Source organism: Rissa tridactyla, chromosome W (assembly GCF_028500815.1).
Source record: "Rissa tridactyla isolate bRisTri1 chromosome W, bRisTri1.patW.cur.20221130, whole genome shotgun sequence".
In the NCBI taxonomy this organism is placed as follows: Eukaryota; Metazoa; Chordata; class Aves; order Charadriiformes; family Laridae; genus Rissa; species Rissa tridactyla.
Window position 1 is genome coordinate 15,841,540 of NC_071496.1, and position 17,304 is coordinate 15,858,843.

Sequence of the window (17,304 nt, forward strand, 5' to 3'; positions counted from 1 at the left end):
TGTGTGAGTCTCTTCTTAGGTCCATTCTGTTTAATATTTTCATTAAACATATGAAAATGTAATAATGTGTTTATCAAATTTGCAGGCAATGTGAAGGTGAGAGGGACTGTCCGTAAAGTGGAAGACAGGTTTAAAATTCAAAATTATGATGGCAAAATTGGAGAAATGATCTAGAAGCAAACAGGATAATATTCAATAGTAAATGCAAACCACTATATTTAGACAAGAATGTTCGATTGCATAAACACAACATGAGCCCCAACTGGGTCAGGATCAACCTCCACGGGGAGGACCTGTGACTTATAATGGATTGCAAGCTGATCACGGGTCAACAAGCTCATGCTGTTGGAAAAAGGCATATTGGAATGCATAAACAGGATCATAGCTTACAAGATACACATAGTAATTCTTCTGCATTATGAAGGTTTTGGATGTTTCCAGTTTTGGACACCACATTCAAGAAGAAAAACATTAATCAAAATCCAACCAATGGTAGAAAATCCAGAATACGGCCTTGAGAAAGAGGTCATCAAATGAAGGACCTACAGGAAAGACTGTGAAAAAATGAGGTTGATTAACCTAAATAAAAAAGAGAAGACTGAGGAAGAGAACAGGTAAGAATCTTCAAGGACATAAAACATTGCTGCAAAGAATAAGGTAATTATTTATTGTCGGTATTCAGGAGTGATAAGATGAGAAATAATAGGCTTAAACAACAGCAAGAAAAAACAGGATTGGAAATTTAGGAAACCTCAGAAAAAGGATGAGAAGCACTAGATTAAATCACTTGTGGAGGCTGTGAAGTCTCCATTGCTGGAAATTTTTAAGAACAGCTTAGATGAGGATCTGTCAGGATGTTATTTTCTTGGGAGAGGGGATAAATAGCTCCATCCCTTGAAGTTCCTTTAGCCCTCCTTTTGTGCAGTTCTGTAATCTGTCTCTGCCCCAATTGCTCATCTGCTTAACAAACCTTTCCTGCCTTAGAAATCATTGTGTATGAAATTAATTGATATTTGTAATGTACTTGGGAATAATGCTAATCAGATCAGTGTCTGAGTACAAAGAATCAACATTTAGGTAAATGTCAAAGAATTCATGTCCTTAACTACAGCTATATAAATCATGTGTTCTTTCTTTCCCCACTTAGAGAGGTCTGAAACATCATAGGCTCAGCTATACTTGCTGAGACAAACAGCTCTGGTGCTGGCATGTCGGCAGCAGAGCCAGGCAATCGCGGCGAAAAGGGGCCTTTCACAAGTTTTTTTTTTTTCCTGAGTTTCAGCCATGGTCTCTACCCGAAAGATGCAGCTTCCTGCGTGTTGCGTGAAAAGGGGCCAAGCGGTTTTGTCAGAAAATAAACCCCCTTGCGTTCTAACACTCCTCACCGAGGTGGGAGGCCAGGTGCGGCTAGGTTTAAATTCTGAGTGATGCCCAATTCAGCACTATCAGTCCAGTCGCGTTTAATATGTATTAAACTATTACGATTTGGATACACTAATAGTGGACTGCACCTTCAGTCTAGTCGTGCTCATGAACTAGCACGGCCACTCTCGAGTCTTTGGTCGCGTTCAGTGAGAAACTGAAACGACTAGCTACTTAAACAGTACAGTTTATTTAAACAACAGATGTATAGGTTCTTAGGATTGCCGGTGATAAATACACTGTCTGCAAAGCACGTGCAAATGAGAGTATTGTTACATATACAAAACGTGTGACAAAGTTATAAAAATACAGCCTGGCTATAAATGTAGGAAAGAGATTCTCTAGAGAGATTTCTAAGTCTCCCAAGGAAGCACTCGGTATAATCTAAGTCTTACCCAAAGGCGTCCCTGTGGCGGGGGGAAGAAAGGCTCAGCCCATCGACTGGTCCCAGAAGTCAGTGATGGAATTCTTTGAGATGGTGTCTTCCCTGGGTATCCCCCCTCTCTCGGCCTATTTTTATACTATTTGTTATCTTCCAGGTGGAGTTTGAGTGACTTTAGTCATACATACTTTTATCATGATTGGTGTAAATTTCTCTCGCTTCACAATTAAAGGTATAGTTCATGAGAAATTCAGGGCGCAGGCTCAAGGAGGAGTGGTCGCACCTTGGAGGCGGGTAGCCTTCGGGATGGAGGTGTGTTTTGGTATTATAATGACATTATAATGAGCAAAGTTTGCACAAGGGACAGCATTTCATCAAAATTTGACAAAATGTTGGCTCCGAGTAGCGTGTAGGCCACTTAGTACCATCTCGTTCCCATACCTGCTATACATCACAAGGGAAGGCCACGGAACAAGCACATTCCGTTCCACCCCTCGTGTAGTTTCGCCTTGTACAGGGAATCGCAGATGTTGCATTCTTCGCATGCCAGCTGCGGCTGTATTCTACCTCAGAAGCCTCTTGATTTTATGACTTTCCTTAATGTGTGAACAATGCTGTACTTTTGTATTCTTTGGCCAATTTAGTAATTATTCCACACTGTGTCTTCTACACTTACCAGAGCAGACGTAGACATACAAACAGAGCTCCCCTGGAAGCATGCAGCCACCCAGGTCTCTGGCTGCAGGGCGTGCCTTAACCTCTCATGGCTACTGGATGGTAGAAGAGATGACAGCTGTGTGAGGTGTGATCAGGTGGATGATCTACTCAGCCTGGTGGCAGAGCTAAGAGAGGAAGTGGAAAGGCTAAGGAGCATCAGGGAGTGTGAGAAAGAAATAGATTGGTGGAATCAGGCTCTGACCTCCCTGAGAGAGAAACCAGAAGAGCCACCAAAAAAAACCCCAAGGTCAGGGAGACCTCGTATTCTCCCCCTGCCAGACTGAAGGCAGTGGCCTAATGGAGAGCTCTGAATGGAGGATAGTCTGTGCTAGGGGTGGCAAGCAAACCCCCTCCTTGCCCACTTCACCTACCCAGGTGCCTCTGTACAATAGGTATGAGACTCTGGATGAGGTAGGCCAACCTATGGATGATGTGGAAGATGGTCTGACTACACCAGAGGAGTTGCCAGGACAGGAAAGGCCTACTCCCTGTTTAACGACCACCTCCACTAGGAAGAAGACATGGACTGTAGTTGTGAGGGACTCCCTTCTGAGGGGAACAGAGGGTCCAATATGCTGGGCAGACCCTCTTCATAGGGAAGTAGGCTGCCTCCCTGGTGCCTGGGTTAGGGATGTCACTAGGAAAGTTTCTAGCCTGGTACGGCCCTCAGACTATTACCCGATGTTGGTCTTCCATTTGGGTGGTGATGAAGTGGCAACTCATAGCCCAAGGGTAATTAAAAGAGACTTCAGGGCCTTGGGAAGGTTAGTAAGGGAATCTGGGGCACAGGTTATCTTTTCTTCTCTTCTTGCAGTTATAGGCAGTGACTCTGAAAGAAGCAGACGTGCTCAGTCTATTAATACAAAGCTCCGTGGCTGGTGTCACTGCCACAGTTTTGGGGTTTTTGACAATGGGATGGTGTCGTGGTTTAGCCTCAGACGGCAACAAAGAACCACGTGCCGCTCGCTCGTGCCTTCCAAACACAGGAAGAATCGTAAGAAAAGGCAAGACTCTTGGGTTGAGACAAAGGCAGTTTAACAGAACAGCAAAGGGAACAGGCAAACAGCAACAGCAACAGCAACAGCAACAGCAACAACACGGATAGGAGAATATACAAACGCGATTACAGAACCGCCGCTCGCCGGCCAGACCCAGGCCGCCCCAGCCCGCTTTTAAGCAGCAACTTCCTGCCCCCTCCCCCGGCAGCTCAGGGTGGGCGTGGCTCACATGGCATGGAATACCAGGAAAAGTTAACCCTATCCCCACCGGAACCAGGACATTATCCACCCCTTATTCCATACCATCTATGCCATGCCCAGCAGGTTCCAATGAATTGCCACCACTTTCCCCTGTTATGTGTATATATATATATATATACACACACACATATAATACCCTTAGTTTATGGGTCATCCCTCCAAAGTGTCCGTTGAGTTCTTTTAATCCACGGCTTTGGGCTCCATCTGTTAGAACAGTCTCTCAGGGCAGGTGAGATGCTGGGTGGTGCTGGTCTGTTGCATGCTGTATTTTTCGGAGCTTGTGACTGGTGCACCTGGTGTGGCTCATGCACGCAGTCCATGGGCTGAAGATGTAGATCTTGAGGAAACTCCTGGGCGCCGGCTGTTGAGATCAGTTCTTATCCCATCATCCCTGTGCCTTACTTGTAGTACAACTGATAGCAATTATAGCAATGAGGACATACAGTGACAGTGTTACTTAGCAATTAACAGCACACAATCTGATTAATTGGCTATTCTCGCCCAAAATCAGATCCCCATGAGGTACACATCGGACTTCCCCATCCTTCCGCATCACCCACCAAGTGCACCCAGGTCCTTGGGCAAAAGCAATCCCACGGATGGGTTTGCCTTTGCCTGAGGCAGGACTAACCCAGACTGTCTTCCCTAGCATATTCTTCATGTGCACTACGGGGACTTTATCCCCTTCTACAGTACGTGGAAGTTTTGATTGGGCAGGGCCAGCCCGATTGTTAGATCCCCTGGTGTTAACTAGCCAGGTAGCTTTTGCTAAATGCGTATCCCAGTGTTTGAAAGTCCCACCACCCATTGCTCTCAGTGTAGTTTTTAACAGTCCATTGTATCGTTCTATCTTCCCAGAGGCTGGGGCGTGATAGGGGATGTGATACGCCCACTCGATACCATGCTCTTTGGCCCAGGTGTCTATGAGGCTGTTTCGGAAATGAGTCCCATTGTCCGACTCAATTCTCTCTGGGGTACCATGTCGCCACAGGACTTGCTTTTCAAGGCCCAGGATAGTGTTCCGGGCAGTGGCATGGGGCACAGGGTATGTTTCCAGCCATCCAGTGGTTGCTTCCACCATTGTGAGCACATAGTGCTTGCCTTGACGGGTTTGTGGCAGCGTGATATAATCAATCTGCCAGGCCTCCCCATATTTGTATTTCAGCCATCGCCCTCCATACCAAAGAGGCTTCAAACGCTTGGCTTGTTTGATCGCAGCGCATGTCTCACATTCATGGATGACCTGTGCAATAGTGTCCATGGTCAAGTCCACCCCTCGGTCACGAGCCCATCTATATGTCGCATCTCTCCCTTGATGGCCTGAGGAGTCATGGGCCCACCGAGCTATGAATAGTTCACCCTTATGTTGCCAGTCCAGATCCACCTGAGCCACTTCAATCCTAGCGGCCCGATCCACCTGCTGGTTGTTCTGATGTTCCTCCGTGGCCCTATTCTTCGGTACGTGGGCATCTACATGGCGTACTTTCACAACCAGATTCTCTATCCGGGCAGCAATATCTTGCCATAGGTCAGCAGCCCAGATGGGTTTGCCTCTGCACTGCCAGTTGCCCTGCTTCCACTGCTGTAACCACCCCCACAGAGCATTTGCCACCATCCATGAGTCAGTGTAGAGATAAAGGACTGGCCATTTTTCTCGCTCAGCAATGTCCAAAGCCAGCTGAATGGCTTTCACCTCTGCAAACTGGCTCGATTCACCCTGTCCCTCACTGGCTTCTGCAACCCGTCGTGTAGGACTCCACACAGCAGCCTTCCACTTTCGATGCTTTCCCACAATCCAGCAGGACCCATCAGTGAACAGGGCATATTTCTTCTCATTTTCTGGCAGTTTATTATATGGTGGGGCCTCTTCCGCACGCGTCACCTCCTCCTCTGGTGACATTCCGAAATCCTTGCCTTCTGGCCAGTCCATGATCACTTCCAGAATTCCTGGGCGACTGGGGTTTCCCATTCGAGTTCGCTGCGTGATCAGTGCAATCCACTTACTCCATGTAGCATCGGTTGCATGATGTGTGGTGGGGACCCTTTCTTTGAACATCCAACCCAGCACCGGCAGTCGAGGTGCTAAGAAGAGCTGTGCTTCTGTACCAACCACTTCCGAAGCAGCTCGAACCCCTTCATATGCTGCCAATATCTCTTTTTCTGTTGGAGTGTAGCGGGCTTCGGATCCTCTGTATGCCCGACTCCAAAACCCTAGGGGTCGACCTCGAGTCTCCCCTGGTGCTTTCTGCCAGAGGCTCCAGGTAGGGCCGTTCTCCCCGGCTGCAGTGTAGAGCACATTTTTAACATCTTGTCCTGCCCGGACTGGCCCCAGGGCCACTGCATGGACTATTTCCTGTTTGATTTGTTCAAAAGCTTGTCGTTGCTCAGGACCCCATTTAAAATCATTCTTCTTCCGGGTTACTTGATACAGAGGGCTTGCAATTTGACTGTAATCTGGGATATGCATTCTCCAAAAACCCACAATACCTAAGAAAGCCTGCGTTTCCTTTTTACTAGTTGGTGGAGACATAGCTGCTATTTTGTTGATCACATCCATTGGGATCTGACGGCGTCCATCTTGCCATTTTATTCCTAAAAACTGGATCTCCTGCGCAGGTCCCTTGACCTTACTTCGCTTTATAGCAAAACCAGCGTTCAGAAGGATTTGGACTATTTTACTCCCTTTCTCAAAAACTTCTTCTGCTGTGTTTCCCCATACGATGATGTCATCAATGTATTGCAGATGTTCTGGAGCTTCACCCTGTTCCAGTGCAGTCTGGATCAGTCCATGGCAAATGGTGGGGCTGTGTTTCCACCCCTGGGGCAGTCGATTCCAGGTGTATTGGATGCCCCTCCAAGTGAAAGCAAACTGTGGCCTGCACTCTGCTGCCAAAGGGATTGAGAAGAATGCATTCGCTATATCAATCGTGGCATACCACTTGGCTGCCTTGGACTCCAGTTCGTACTGGAGTTCTAGCATGTCCGGCACAGCAGCACTCAGCGGTGGCGTGACTTCATTCAGGCCACGATAGTCTACAGTTAGCCTCCACTCTCCATTAGATTTTCGCACCGGCCATATAGGACTGTTAAAGGGTGAGCGAGTCTTGCTGATCACTCCTTGAACCTCTAGTTGACGAATCAGCTCATGGATGGGAATCAGAGAGTCTCGGTTAGTGCGATACTGCCGCCGATGCACCGTTGTGGTAGCAATCGGCACCTGTTGTTCTTTGACCCTCAACAACCCCACAACAGAAGAATCCTCCGAGAGACCAGGCAAGGCAGACAACTGTTTAACTTCCTCTGTCTCCAAAGCAGCTATGCCAAAGGCCCACCGGTACCCTTTTGGGTCCTTAAAATACCCTCTCCTGAGGTAATCTATACCAAGGATGCATGGAGCCTCTGGGCCAGTCACAATGGGATGCTTTTGCCACTCATTCCCAGTTAGGCTCACTTCTGCCTCCAGTACAGTCAACTCTTGGGATCCCCCTGTCACCCCAGAAATACAAATGGGTTCTGCCCCTCTATAGCTTGATGGTATTAAAGTACACTGCGCACCCGTGTCCACTAGAGCCTTATACTCCTGTGGGTCTGATGTGCCAGGCCATCGAATCCACACCGTCCAATAAACCCGGTTGTCCCTTTCCTCCACCTGGCCAGAGGCAGGGCCCCCCTAATACTGGTCATAGTATCCATTACTCACTTCTTGCATAAATGACTTGGAAGTTCCTTCAGGAGGATCAGAAGCAAGATCAGGCCTTCTGCTTTGTCTGGGGAACTGCCCACTGGAAACTGGGGCAGCACTTTTCCTGGAGGGATCCCCTTTTGTGGTTGTCCTTCCTTGCAACTCCTGTACCCGTGTCTTCAGGATCCAAGTAGGTTGTCCGTCCCACTTCCTCATGTCCTCTCCGTGGTCCCGCAGGTAGAACCACAGGGTGCCTCGTGGTGTGTACCCTCTGTACTCTCTCTCTTGAGTGGGGAAATGCCTGCTTCTAATAGCTGAGATGCTGGCCCGTGCAGGTGGGGAGTAGAACATATTCTCTTCAAGTTGCTGGACCTTCCGCGACAGTTTCTCCACAGCTGAGACAAGGGGGGAAGAGAGACTTTCTTCATATCGCTGGAGCCGGCCAGCCACCTCATCCACCGTTGGTCCCTCTTCACCTTTCCATTCCATTACTGCCAGGGAGTTGGCATATGACGATGGTGCGCTCCGTACAAACTTCTGCCACATGGGCCTTGTGCATTGGACCTCATCAGGGTCTGTGGGTAAGTCTGCATTGTCCACGTCATAATAAATCATCTCCCGCACGGCTAATTCTCTCAGGTACTGGATACCTCTTTCCATGGTAGTCCACTTGCTTGGCTGACATACAACATCCTCGCTGAAGGGGTACCTCTCCCTCACGCCTAACAGGAGTCGTTTCCAGAGGCTGAGGGCTTGGGTCTTTTTCCCGATCGCCTTGTCAATGCCCCCTTCCCTAGACAGGGATCCCAGCTGCCTGGCCTCCCTACCCTCTAATTCCAGGCTACTGGCCCCATTATCCCAGCACCGGAGCAGCCAGGTGACAATGTGCTCGCCTGAAAGTCGGCTAAAATCTTTTCGCATATCCCGCAGCTCACTCAAGGATAGGGATCGAGTAATTATCTCTGGTTCTGCCTCTTCCTCCTGCTCTCGTGATGGCCCTGGTTCATCATCATCTCTTACTAAGCGAACTGATTTCTTTGTGTACTTCTTCTTCTGTATGGGGGCAACTGATACTGGCATGGGTTGGTTCCCTGGTTCAGTGGCAGTGGCTACCACGGGGGTTGCAGTAGCCGCAGTGTCTGTCGCAAGGATTGCAGTAGCCGCAGTGTCCGTCGCAAGGATTGCAGCAGCCGCAGGGGCCGCCGCAGGGGCTGCAGGTCTGGTTTCCATCTCTTCCCCTTGAGGGTGCTGCATAATTCTGAGCAGTGCCTGGTAGATACTGGCCAGGGCCCAGCACAGTGCGGTGAGTTGTGCCTCTCTAGAATAGCCACAGCATTTTCCCTTCAAATATTCTACCACTTTATCAGGGTCCTGTAATTGTTCAGGGGTAAAGTCCCAGACCATTGGAGGTGAGTAGTTCTCTAGGTACCTGCCCATGCTCTCCCACATGCCATGCCACCCCTGACTATCCAGCCTCGGAGCAGATCTCCGGGTGGTAGTCTTAAATAGTCGCTTAACCCTAAACAAGACCTGGAACGTATTCAGGAGACATAACACTAGGAACACGCTGGTTTGAGTATCCCAAGGATATTCAAAATTCTCAAAAGCTGTCATACCTGACCCGAAGGAGAAAAGGGAGGCAAAAGGGCTGGGGAAATTATTAACAAATTCTGAGAGACGGTGTCCAATGTACGGACAGGACAGCAAAACCACATAAACACCCCAAAATAGCCGTCTGAACAGTGATGTTATCATATCATAAACAGATATCGCACAGGACAGCAGAATGATAATCCTCATCCCTGTTCCAGACATGGTAAACAGCATCGCAGGGAGTACATAAGCCATATAGGAATTTATGTAACACAGCCATGAGAACAAACCAAGCAACATGATGACCAGTGACTACTTACCTAATAAAATAAATGCATACCAAAAAAAACCAAAACCGTTTTTTCCACGTTCTAGTTGGATTCTGTCGTTATCTCAACCCTTCGAGCCCCACGTTGGGCGCCAAAAAGGACTGTCGTGGTTTAGCCTCAGACGGCAACAAAGAACCACGTGCCGCTCGCTCGTGCCTTCCAAACACAGGAAGAATCGTAAGAAAAGGCAAGACTCTTGGGTTGAGACAAAGGCAGTTTAACAGAACAGCAAAGGGAACAGGCAAACAGCAACAACAACACGGATAGGGGAATATACAAACGCGATTACGGAACCGCCGCTCCCCCGCCGCTCGCCGGCCGGACCCGGGACGCCCCAGCCCGCTTTTAAGCAGCAACTTCCTGCCCCCTCCCCCGGCAGCTCAGGGTGGGCGTGGCTCACATGGCATGGAATACCAGGAAAAGTTAACCCTATCCCCACCGGAACCAGGACAGATGGCCTAAACAGCACCAGGCTTGTTGGCGTTGGATGGGGTTCATCTTTCTGAAAGGGGGAAGAGAGTCTTTGCTCATGAGCTAGCAGGGCTCATTGACTGAGCTTTAAACTAAGCTCAATGGGGGAGGGCAGTATTATCAGGTGTCCTGGTTCCAAGGAGGATAGGGTTAATTTTCCCAAGGCTCTGGCAGGGACACAGGTATTGATACCATGTGACACCATGTCCAGTCTATAGCCTGGAGCTGGCCGGGGGAGGGGGCAGGAAGCAGGTTGGGGTGTCCTGGGTCTGGTTGGTGAGTGGTGGTACAGAAATCATGTTTGTATATTCCTCTATCGATATTACTGTTGTTGTTTTCCTGTTCCCTTTGCTGTTCTGTTAAACTGCCTTTGTCTCAACCCACAAGTTTTGCCTTTTTCTTCCAATTCTCCCCCACAGCTGGGGGGGATGTTGAGAGAATGGCTGTGTGGTCCTTTGTTGCCAGCAGAGGCTAAACCACAACAGTCCTTTTTAACACCCAACATGGGGCTCTAAGGGTTGAGATAACGACAGATGTGACCACAGTGTGTTAAAACAAATTTGTTATATCCATTTATTATATTAGTTAAAGAGTCACTGGTAAAAATGTTGCTTTGTTTGTTCTCATGGCTGTGTTATGTAAATTCTTAAATGCTCTATGTACTCCCCGTGATGATGTTTATCACCTCTGGGAGAGGGATCAGGATCATAATTTTGCTGTCCTGTGTGATATCAACTTATAATATGATAACATCACTGTTCAGACAGTTATGAGTTATGTTGGGGTGTTTATGCAGCATTACTGTCCTGCCCATACCTCGGGCACCATCTCTTGGAATTTATTAGTAATCACACTCAATCTATGGGGGAAACAGGGAGGGATACTTTCTCCATCTCTTTTGCTTCCCTTTTCTCCTTTGGGCCAGGTATGACAGTTTTTGAGAATTTTGAATACTCTTGGGACGTTTACACCAGCCCGGTCCTGTTGCTAGGTCTCCTGAATGTGTTCCAGGTCTTGTTTAGGGTTAAGCAACTATTTAAGACTACCACCCAGAGATCTGCCCCGAGGCTGGATAGTCAGGGGTGGCATGGCATGTGGGAGAACATGGGCAGGTACCTAGAGAACTACTCACCTCCAATGGTCTGGGACTTCACCCCTGAACAATTACAGGACCCTGATAAAGTGGTAGAATATTTGAAGGGAAAATGCTGTGGCTATTCTAGAGAGGCACAACTCACCGCACTGTGCTGGGCCCTGGCCAGTATCTACCAAGCACTGCTCCATATTATGCAGCACCCTCAGGGGAAAGAGAGGGAAACCAGACCAACAGGCACTGTGGCTACTGCAATCCCTGCAACAGACACTGCGGCTACTGCAACCCTCGTGGCAGCCACTGCAGCTGAACCAGGAAACCAACCCATGCCAGTATCAGTTGCCCCCATACAAAAGAAGAAGTACATGAAGAAATCGGTCCGCTTAGTAAGGAATGACGATGAACCAGGGTCATCATGAGAACAGGAAGAAAAGGCAGAACCAGAGATAATCACCCGATCCCTATCCTTGAGTGAGCTGTGGGATATGCGAAAAGATTTCAGCCAACTTCCAAGCGAGCGCATTGTCACCTGGCTGCTCCGGTGTTGGGATAACAGGGCCAGTAGCCTGGAATTAGAGGGTAGGACAGCTAGGCAGATGGGATCCCTGTCTAGGGAAGGCGGCATTGACAAGGCAATTGGGAAAAAGACCCAAGCCCTCAGCCTCTGGAAACGACTCCTGTCAGGGGTGAGGGACAGGTACCCCTTCAGTGAGGATGTTGTATGTCAACCAAGCAAGTGGACTACCATGGAAAGAGGTATCCAGTACCCGAGAGAATTAGCCGTGTGGGAGATGATTTATTATGTCTTGGACAATGCAGACTTACATACAGACCCTGATGAGGTCCAATGCACAAGGCCCATGTGGCGGAAGTTTGTACGGAGCACACCATCGTCATATGCCAACTCCCTGGCAGTAATGGAATGGAAAGGTGAAGAGGGACCAACGGTGGATGAGGTGGCTGGCTGGCTCCAGTGATATGAAGAAAGTCTCTCTTCCCCCCTTGTCTCAGCTGTGGAGAAACTGTCCCAGAAGGTCCAGCAACTTGAAGAGAATATGTCCTACTCCCCACCTGTACGGGCCAGCATCTCAGCTATTAGGAGCAGGCATTTCCCCACTCAAGAGAGAGACTACAGAGGGTACACACCACGAGGCACCCTGTGGTTCTGCCTGCGTGACCACGGGGAGGACATGAGGAAGTGGGATGGACAACCTACTTGGATCCTGAAGACACGGGTACAGGAGTTGCAAGGAAGGACAACCACAAAAGGGGATCCCTCCAGGAAAAGTGCTGCCCCAGTTTCCAGTGGGCAGTTCCCCATACAGAGCAGAAGGCCTGATCTTCCTTCTGATCCTCTTGAAGGAACTTCCAAGTCATTTATGCAAGAAGTGAGTAATGGATACTATGACCGGTATTAGAGGGGCCCTGCCTCCGGCCAGGTGGAGGAAAGGGACAACTGGGTTTATTGGACGGTGTGGATTCGATGGCCTGGCACATCAGACCCACAGGAGTATAAGGCTCTAGTGGACACAGGTGCACAGTGTACCCTAATACCATCAAGCTATAGAGGGGCAGAACCCATTTGTATTTCTGGGGTGACAGGGGGATCCCAAGAGTTGACTGTACTGGAGGCAGAAGTGAGCCTAACTGGGAATGAGTGGCAAAAGCATTCCATTGTGACTGGCCCAGAGGCCCCATGCATCCTTGGCATAGACTACCTCAGGAGAGGGTATTTTAAGGACCCAAAAGGGTACCGCTGGGCCTTTGGCATAGCTGCCTTGGAGACGGAGGAAGTTAAACAGTTGCCTACCTTGCCTGGTCTCTTGGAGGACCCTTCTGTTGTGGGGTTGTTGAGGGTCGAAGAACAACAGGTGCTGATTGCTACCACAATGGTGCATTGGTGGCAATATCATACTAACGGAGACTCTCTGATTCCCATCCATGAGCTGATTCGTCAACTAGAGGTTCAAGGAGTGATCAGCAAGACTCACTCACCCATTAACAGTCCCATATGGCCTGTGTGAAAAGCTAATGGAGAGTGGAGTCTATCGTGGCCTGAATGAAGTCACACCACCACTGAGCGCTGCCATGCAGGACATTCTAGAACTCTAGTACGAACTGGAGTCCAAGGCAGCCAAGTGGTATGCCACGATTGATATAGCGAATGCATTCTTCTCAATCCCTTTGGCAGCAGAGTGCAGGCCACAGTTTGCTTTCACTTGGAGGGGCATCCACTACACCTGGAATCAACTGCCCCAGGGGTGGAAACACAGCCCCACCATTTGCCATGGACTGACCCAGACTGCACTGGAACAGGGGGAAGCTCCAGAACATCTGCAATACATTGATGACATCATCGTATGGGGAAACACAGCAGAAGAAGTTTTTGAGAAAGGGAGTAAAATAGTCCAAATCCTTCTGAAAGCTGGTTTTGCCATAAAATTAAGTAAGGTCAAGGGACCTGTGCAGGAGATCCAGTTTTTAGGAATAAAATGGCAAGATGGACGCCGTCAGATCCCAATGGATGTGATCAACAAAATAGCAGCTATGTCTCCACCAACTAGTAAAAAGGAAACACAAGCTTTCTTAGGCATGGTGGGTTTTGGGAGGATGCATATCCCAGATTACAGTCTAATTGTGAGCCCTCTGTATCAAGAAACCCGGAAGAAGAATGATTTTAAATGGGGTCCTGAGCAACGACAAGCTTTTGAACAAATCAAACAGGAAATAGTCCATGCAGTAGCCCTCGGAACGGATAGGAAAAGATGTTAAAAATGTGCTCTACACTGCAGCCGGGGAGAATGGCCCTACCTGGAGCTTCTGGCAGAAAGCACCAGGGGAGACCCGAGGTCGACCCCTAGGGTTTTGGAGTCGGGGATACAGAGGATCCAAAGCCTGCTGTACTCCCAACTGAAAAAGAGATATTGGCAGCATATCATAGAATCATAGAATCTTCATGGTTGGAAAGGACCTTTGAGATCACTGAGTCCAAACATACACACACCAAAAAAAACCACCAACAAAAAAACAAAAAAAAAAAACCCAAAAACCCCAACAACCTACAATCTCTGCTCTTCAGAGCATGCCCTGAAGTGCCAAATCTAGACGTTTCTTAAATACCTCTAGGGATGGTGACTCAACCACCTCCCTGGGCAGGCTGTTCCAGTGCCTGACCACTCTTTCAGTAAAGTAATTCTTCCTAATGTCTAATCTAAACCTCCCCTGCCGCAGCTTCAGACCATTTCCTCTGGTCCTGTCATTATTCACCTGGGAGAAGAGGCCATGATCTTTCCTGGTACCGAGGTCAGGCTGACAGGCCTGTAGTTCCCCGGATCCTCCTTCTGACCCTTCTTGTAGATGGGCATCACATTAGCCACCCTCCAGTCATCTGGTACCTCCCCTGTTGACCAGGATTGTTGATAAATGATGGAGAGAGGCTTGGTGAGCTCTCCCGCCAGCTCCCTGAGCATTCTTGGGTGAATGTGAAGGGGTTCGAGCTTCTTTGGAAGTGGTTGGTACAGAAGCACAGCTCCTCTTAGCACCTCGACTGCCGGTGCTGGGTTGGATGTTCAAAGGGAGGGTCCCCACCACACATCACGCGACTGATGCCACATGGAGTAAGTGGATTGCACTGATCACACAGTGAACTCAAATGGGAAACCCCAGTCGCCCAGGAATTCTGGAAGTGATCATGGACTGGCCAGAAGGCAAGGATTTCGGAATGTCACCAGAGGAGGAGGTGACGCGTGCAGAAGAGGCCCCACCATATAATAAACTGCCAGAAAATGAGAAGAAATATGCCCTGTTCACTGATGGGTCCTGCTGGATTGTGGGAAAGCATCGAAAGTGAAAGGCTGCTGTGTGGAGTCCTACATGACAAGTTGCAGAAGCCAGTGAAGGACAAGGTGAATCAAGCCAGTTTGCAGAGGTGAAAGCCATTCAGCTGGCTTTGGACATTGCTGAGTGGGAAAAAAGGCCAGTACTTTATACTGACTCATGGATGGTGGCAAATGCTCTGTGGGGGTGGTTAAAGCAGCGGAAGTACAGCTACTGGCAGCATAGAGGCAAACCCATCTGGGCTGCTGAACTCTGGCAAGATATTGCTGCCCGGATAGAGAATCTGGTTGTGAAAGTATGCCACGTAGATGCCCATCTACCCAAGAGTCAGGCACTGAGGAACATAAGAACAACCAGCAGGTGGATCGGGCTGCTAAGATTGAAGTGGCTCGGATGGATCTGGATTGGCAACATAAGGGTGTACTATTCATAGCTCGATGGGCCCATGACTCCTCAGGCCATCAAGGAAGAGATGCAACATATAGATGGGCTCGTGACCGAGGGGTGGACTTGACCATGGACACTATTGCACAGGTCATCCATGAATGTGAGACATGCACTGCAATCAAGCAAGCCAAGCGTTTGAAGCCTCTTTGGTATGGAGGGCGATGGCTGAAATACAAATATGGGGAGGCCTGGCAGATTGATTATATCACACTGCCACAGACCCGTCAAGGCAAGCGCCATGTGCTCACAATGGTGGAAGCAACCACTGGATGGCTGGAAACATACCCTGTGCCCCATGCCACTGCCCGGAACACTATCCTGGGCCTTCAAAAGCAAGTTTTATGGCAACATAGCACCCCAGAGAGAATTGAGTCGGACAACAGGACTCATTTCTGATAGACGCCTGAGCCAAAGAGCATGGCATTGAGTGGGTATATCACATCCCCTATCACGCACCGGCCTCTGGGAAGATAGAACGATACAATGGACTGTTAAAAACTACACTGAGAGCAATGGGTGGTGGGACTTTAAAACATTGGGATACGCATTTAGCAAAGGCTACCTGGCTAGTTAACACCAGGGGATCTACCAATCGGGCTGGCCCTGCCCAATCAGAACTTCCATGTACCATAGAAGGGGATAAAGTTCCCATGGTGCACATGAAGAATATGCTAGGGAAGACAGTCTGGGTTAGTCCTGCCTCAGGCAAAGGCAAACCCATCCGTGGGATTGCTTTTGCCCAAGGACCTGGGTGCACTTGGTGGGTGATGCGGCAGGATGGGGAAGTCCGATGTGTACCTCATGGGGATCTGATTTTGGGTGAGAATAGCTAATGAATCAAATTGTGTGTTGTTAATTGCTAAGTAACCCTGTCACTGTATGTCCTCATTGCTATAATTGCTATCAGCTTTACTACAGTAAGAATCACCCAAACTAATGAAGGATGGACTTTGATGAAAAAAACGAGTGAAGTGCAGCGGTGATGGGATCAGAACTGACCTCAGCAGCTGGCACCCAGCAACTTCCTCAAGATCTACATCTTCAGCCCATGGACCGTGTGCATGAGCCACACTGGGTGCACCAGTCACAAGCTCCGAAAATACAGCATGCACCAAGGCCAGCAGCAGACACCATCTCACCTGCCCTGAGAGACTGTTCTAACAGATGGAGCCCAAAGCCATGGATTAAATGAACTCACTAGACACCTTGGAGGGATGGCCCATAAACTAAGGGCATTATATCTGTATGAATATATATGTACATATATATATATGACAGTGGAAAGTTGTGGCTAATAATTGGAAACTGTAAGATTTGGGTATGATGTAGATGGTATGGAATAAAGGGTGGATAATGTCCTGGTTCCAGCGGGGATAGGGTTAATTTTCCCCAGGCTCTGGCAGGGGACACAGGTATTCCATACCATGTGATGCCATGCCCAGTCTGTAGAGGGACCTGGCCGGGGGAGGGGACAAGAAGTCACCACTCAGAGTGGGCTCGGTTTCTTGGGTCTGGTCGCTGTGTGGTGGTACTATAATTGTGTTTGTACATTCCTCTATCAGTGTTACTGTTGTTGTTTACCTGTTCCCTTTGCTGTTCTGTTAAACTGCCTTTGTCTCAACCCAAGAGTCTTGCCTTTTTCTTCTGATTTTTTCCCACAGCTGGGGGGGGGGGTGGGCGGGGGGAGAGAGCAGCTGCGTGGTTCTTTGTTGTCGTCTGAGGCTAAACCACACCACCAACTGTTTAAGGAAGTTATCTTCTACACACTCCAGGAACCTCCTAGACTGTTCCCTTTCTGCTGTATTGTATTTCCAGCAGACACCTGGTAAGTTGAAGTCCCCCATGAGAACAAGGGCTAGTGATCTTGAGATTTCTCCCAGCTGCCTGTAGAATATTTCATCTGCTTCTTCATCCTGGTTGGGTGGTCTATAACAGACTCCCACCATGATATTTGCTTTATTGGCCCTCCCCCTGATTCTTACCCATAAACACTCCACTCTTTCATCACCATCATCAAGCTCTAGACAGTCAAAACACTCCCTAACATACAAGGCTACCCCACCACCTCTCTT